The sequence below is a fragment of the Neofelis nebulosa genome, chromosome 7, assembly GCF_028018385.1.
Source record: "Neofelis nebulosa isolate mNeoNeb1 chromosome 7, mNeoNeb1.pri, whole genome shotgun sequence".
Lineage (NCBI taxonomy): Eukaryota > Metazoa > Chordata > Mammalia > Carnivora > Felidae > Neofelis > Neofelis nebulosa.
Genome location: NC_080788.1, coordinates 42,596,854 through 42,603,273, shown reverse-complemented (window position 1 = coordinate 42,603,273; position 6,420 = coordinate 42,596,854).

The window sequence follows — 6,420 nt, the reverse complement described above, 5'->3', positions numbered from 1 at the left end:
CAGGCAAAAGGGGCCCCGTCTCTGAGCCCTTGCTTCACCGGGTCTCCTACATCACCAACGCCGGATAAGTTAATGTATGAAAGGACACAAGAGTGCCTCTGTCATTCAGGATCCTGAACTTGGCACTGGCACAGCACAACCGATAACCCTAGCCATCCACTCTCATGAGTAACGCCATTCAGGCCCCAGGGAAACTTCTCCACCTCTCTTGGCTTTGGGTCTGTGCATCAAAAGGAAATTGTGCCCAAAAGCCATGACCTGTGGGTTGTGCTGCTGAAGCTTTGGAGATGGACCCTTCCCTTCAGAGGGTGGGCAAGCTTTGAGCAGTGGACACACATACGGGTAAAGACAAATTAATTAACTTATTGTATTCTCCCTCTCTGATTCGAACACAACAGATTCATGCCCAGTGAAGTATCTTTTCCTAGTAGTGTGAGTGTCCATTTCTTCTGTGTTCTAATGTGCGTTCTAAAGGCACTCAAAAATTAATGCAGTGTTCACAACAGTCATGCATGATGGCTAGGGAATATTTTCTAGTGGAGACCAAATCATGATACTTTTAGTTTGTTTATTTGCCGGCCTATCTGTAACACACAGGAAGCATGATACTAATTCTTTGTGTTGACCCCAGGCAGACACTGAAAGCGAGAATTGTAAACAGTTTTATTTTTATAAGAGTGTTTTTAAAGATTTAATTATATTTTCAAAAGATTAAGTAACAACTTTTATCTAAATGTTGATTTTTTTAAGCTGATATGAATTTTTTTTTTAATTTTTTTTTTAACGTTTATTTATTTTTGAGACAGAGAGAGACAGAGCATGAACAGGGGAGGGGCAGAGAGAGAGGGAGACACAGAATCCGAAACAGGCTCCAGGCTCTGAGCCGTCAGCACAGAGCCCGACTCGGGGCTCGAACTCACGGACCGTGAGATCATGACCTGAGCCGAAGTCGGACGCCTAACCGACCGAGCCACCCAGGTGCCCCTAAGCTGATAGGGGCTTTATCATATCAGCTGATAGGGGCTGATAGGGGCTGATAGGAATTTATTATCATTGATACTTTCTCTTTTAATTTCAGTAGATTGCTCTGCTTATTTATTTGCATAAATATTTAGTCACTTGAAAACATTAGATGGGTTCACTCCCCACTCCAGCCACACTCCCTTATCTCCCATGGGACCCTTCCTGGACCAGCAAACAGGGGCTTGGCCAGTGTGGTCTCATCATCAGCCCTGGTTCAGCAGGAAGAATATAAAAGGCTCTCTGGCTAAGGCAGGAAGGGCCTCAGTTGCAAGCCAGTTTAGTTGCTGCTGCTGTATATACTTCTAAGTTTCTTGTCTGGCTTTGACCTTGACCTTCTGACTGTCTCCTGGTACCTAATTATTCACCTGGCTTCCTGGTCTACCTCAACAGATAGCTTCAGCCACTGTCCTCCTGAGCCTGGTCCTCATCAATCTGCTTTGGTGGTCACAATCCCAGCTTCCTCCCCAACAAGTACCCCCCCAACATCCATTGGCATGGCCTGATGCAGTTCCCTAATACAAATTCATGCTTTATTTTTTTTTAATGTGTATTTGTTTTTGAGAGAGAGAGAGACAGAGTATGAGTGGGGGAGGGGCAGAGAGGGAGAGGGACACAGAATCTGAAACAGGCTCCAGGCTCTGAGCTGTCAGCACAGAGCCCAATGCGGGGCTCAAACTCAGGAACTACGAGATCATGACCTGAGCCAAAGTTGGACTCAACTGACTGAGCCACCCAGGTGCCCCGAAATACAAGATTTAAAGGTAAGCCCTCAGGGCACCTGGGTGGCACAAAGCAAAAGCAAGAGAGGTCATTTCCTAAATGACATAATGGCACTCTCCAGAGTTGAGTTGCAGGGATTCCGCCACCCCGAGAGTCTGCGTGCCTGTCTGAAGACTAAACATTTTCACAGTTCCTTTGGCCCACGGGTTATTTTCTTGCTGGAAAAAAAATGGAAAATCCTCCTTACAGATGGTAAGAAAAATAACTTCAGCTGGACTAATCCAGAGACAAAGATTCTTCTGAAACTGGAGAAGGATAGGGGAGTCAGGGGGAGCAAATATTTACTTTAACTACATACAGAACGTTTCTTCTGGGCTTCTTCTTATTTGCTCATGCCCAAGAACCCCTAACTAGCTCATTAAAGAGAGGCTGGGTCACCTAGGTCATAGGAGGAGCTGGGTGGTCATAAGCCTGCAGGAGCCCAGGCTCCCAGGGGTCCCCTGTTTGGCCAAGACCATCAGGAGCTGTACCACATAGACCTTGGTTGAGAAGAAGACACATCTTCAGGGGTAACCTCCCTTTACCCAGATGAGCCCCTCCCTAAAGACGGGATTGTCACAAGTCTGACTCTATTTGTTATTCATCTTCAAAACGTACTTCTTCTTAATAAGTGCCTTTGACATGAAATTTCAGTTGTTACAATTTATTTCTTCATATCAGAATGATTTATGTCCATTTCATCAATTTCATAATCCATTTTTTTAATCTGATTTTCTCTCACTTAGCTAAGGAAAACTAGTTTTACATTTTATGTATCCCATCTATGAGACAAAACTGCAAAAGAAAAGAGGCAACTGATGGAAAACACTGAAAATATCAACAGCTTCAGGTACCATGGAAGAGAGATTTCTCCTGTGAGATGGAGGAAATCAGCTGGATGTCACCTATTCTGAGAGCCCATGATGCTTTTCCAGCATACTTGGAGCTGTGTTGTCAGGGTGACCGTGAATGTTGTTAAGAGTAGGCAACCATCTTCTAGAATTTGTGTCACAGACAGATGGCTTTCACTTGCCAGAGTGTTTGGAATTGCCTTGGAAGGGCCCATGCAAGTGACCAGCCTAAGTGTCACTAGCTGCATAGTAAATCGCCCTGTCAACCAGAAAGTGGGTTTGGCCCAGCCTCTCAAGGGTCATTTCACCTCTAATTCAAGATACCTACCTCACAGCCCATGCACTTGAACACAGCCTGGTGAACAGGGGCCACATCCTGATTGTGTATATGAATGGGGCATGGGGGAAAGAACATCAGATTTGGGACTGTGTCCCATCTGATTGGATGATACTTTATATATCTGAAATAAAATTGTATTAATAATACTATTAATACTTCTATAAAATAGTGTTGATAATACTAGCCCTATCTACCTCACAGTGGTGAGGATCAAATTGTATAAGATATGGAATAGTACTTTATAAACTACAAAGCACTTCCTGAAAGCAGTGAATATTGTTCAAACAGTCACGCGTCCAGAGAATGTTTACTGAGCACCTACCATATGCTAGGCACTATTCCCACATTGAAGGTAAAGCATTAAACAAATATTATTATCTTTCTATATGTAAAATTGATTTTCTTTCTGACTTTAAGTTGAATGGTTCTTTGATGTGGCCAGTCTTCAAGACGCTCCCAGGGATCCTCGCCTTTGTTATGGAATACGTCCCGACCACGTTGACCCTGACCTAAGTGACCAATGAAGTTTAGGAGAAGTGATACTCTGTGACTTCCAAGGTTAGGTCATAAATTACATTACTGCTTCATCCTTAGTCTTCTAGATGAGTTGCCCCAGAGCAAGCCAGCCACCATGTCATGGGGGCATTTATGAAGCTATGGAGAGGCTTGTGGGAATAAAAGTGGTGCTCTCTCAGAATCCAGTACCAAATCACCAGGCATGCCTTACTTTGGGAGTGACCGCTTCAGGATCAGACAAGCCTTCACATAGCTGCTGTCCGGCTGACGTCTTAACGACAAACAGATGAGAAGCCCTAAGCCACAGTTGCCCAGCTAGATCACTTCTTAATACCTGACCCGTAAAAACTGTGGCAGGTAAGTATTTCTTCTCATTTTATTATATTTTGCAATAATTTGTTATGCAGCAATATCGAATTAATACTTCATCAAATGATTCTCCCGAAAGGTTAAATGATCATAGCACTATAAACTGATATTTGTTGCCTCTCAATCATTACTTGTTTGAGGAACCTTACTCCCATAGCACCAACCATGTAGCCTGTGCCATAAAGAATTATTTGTTGGCTGCTGAATTATTGATTTTAGAACCTCTGAGCACAACCGTGGCTTAAAGGGCAGGGGATAGGTCACAGAAGAGAGATGGTTGGCCAGGACAAAGGCAGACCCACCAAGGCATGGCAGGTATTTGAGGATGGTCTCAGTGACAGGTAATCCTAGAAGTCCACAGAGGTGGGCTGGCCTAAGGAAAGCTTGGGGGTAACCAATGGACATCTTGTGGCCTGTCAGAACACAACATTCAGGCAGATCCAGGCTGGAACGTCTGGATTGGAGGGAGGAAAATATCAGGTAAGTATAATTTGAAGGAAAGGCAAAGGATAGGTATGGAGACTCCAGGCCAAAACTTCAGACCAAGGCTTTGAGGTAAGGTATGGGGGGCTAGATGGAGGATCCCAATGCCAGAGACTTAGGGAATCAAGGTAGAAATAGTAAGCAAGTCAGGAGCCCAAACCTGGAGCTCAGGCCCAGGGAGAGCTGAGGGGTGCAGCAAGGTTACCGAAGGACCAGCTGCCAAGCTGACTCAGTAGGTATCCACAGAAGGGCAGCTCCAGGCCCCTGCCATTCTCCCTGTCTAAGATCTAGCTTGGCCCTGAAGCTCAGAATATAGGACAGTTAAAGAGGCTCCTGTCAGGTGAAGTGGAGAGAGAAGAGTGGGCAGACATCAGATTCATCTGCAGTTTGGGAGAGGGGTCCAGATGGTGTGTACTTCTAGATCCCTTTCCTCAGAGTAGAGACAGCCAAGGAGACATAAAGCAAACCACAAGTTGAAATGCTTGCTTGTTTCAACCTCTGATCCTCCATCAAAACTGTTCTTTTGTTATTTTACTGGTTGGCGGCCAAGTGGACTCTTGTGCTTTCTCTGTGCTTCCTTCTCCATGGTCACTTTGGGATGGACGGTCAGGTAGATAGATGGATCCAAACATTCAGAGAGCAGAGTGTAGGCAGCAAACTGGCTAAGAAAAGCACACAGGCATGAAGGGGAGTTCCACAGATTCTCAAGGAACTAGGGTGAATGTTCAGCTTCTGACCCCTGACGATCAGCACTCCCCTCTGGGGAATGAGCCAGCCACTGAGGGTCATGGGTGTGCTAGCATACCATCTGCCTTCACAGATCTGGTCCTGACTGTTCAGCCCAGCTTCTTCCTCTAACTGCCCCTCACCCTTCTGCTCCTCCTCCTCTTCTACCTCAGCCACCTTTGGGATTTGACACTTGTTAGGGTGACCTTGGTTTTGGCTTTGACCACCTCCCACTAAGATTCTTCATCCTCAACCTGACAAAAATCCTTGAGCTGCTCCCCTAAGGAACAACCCTCCCTCCGCTCACCTGCATTGGACCTTCTTAGCCAGACCATCTTGCCTTCCTGCTGGTAGAGCTCCCACCATACCCACCTCAAAGATATCTGGCTCCTAAGTCTGAATTCATCTTGATGTGGGAGAGGGGGCTGAAATACAGTCCTTCCATATCAAAATCAGGAGAAGCTGTCTCTCCATAACCATACCTTCACAGTTTTCCTTTTGTAGTCCCTGGGCTTCTGGGGCAATAGACCATGTCCCCAAAATAGGTGGCAGTGAAAATCGAGTGGTGACACCAGATTGTGAGAGTCTGGTGGGGGACCAAAGCAGGAAACTTCACTGACAAAGAAGGACCTAGCGTAGGAGCTCTGGGGATAAATGAACAGAAACAAAATACAGAGCAAGCAAAGTAAGGCTCTCACTTCTCCAAATATCCTTGCTTTCTCCTGAAGCAGGATACTCAAACCACAAACATATAACACAATTTGAAATGTCAAGCTTAAATGCAAACTCCCTCCTAACACTGTAGAAACTACCTGTGGTTTTGAAGCATCTCCTCATTTTTCAAATATGTCAAAGACACACATTTTCCAGGCATTCATCCCAAAAGTAAACTCTCCAAAAAAAAGTTTATCACCCAAAAGGTAGGTGGATTGATGCTGTGCTCTTCCATATCAATCTCTGCCCAATCCCACACTCTACACACACTGTTCAGGTCCCAGGAGGGTTTTTCTATAGCAATTTCTCTACACAGTGTTCACCATTGCTCACTTAACTGGCTTAACTTTTTATTCCTTGCTTGAGCTGTAAGAATTGTTACTACTGCAATGTTTCTGAATTAAATCAAATCGGGCTCCAATTACTGATTAAACTAACCTCAGTGTGAAAGCCCATGTTGGTCATTGGGGCAGGGGGCTCCCTTGTCCCTTCCCTGAGGTTTTCATGATCCATGAGAAAATAGAAGCAAGTTCTCTGGTTGTGGTCAGTTAGAATCCCCGGTCCAAGCTTGTGGGGACTGCGCCACAAACATACCCATGACCACCATACCAAGCTCAGCCACGAAACGGAAGCCAAAGC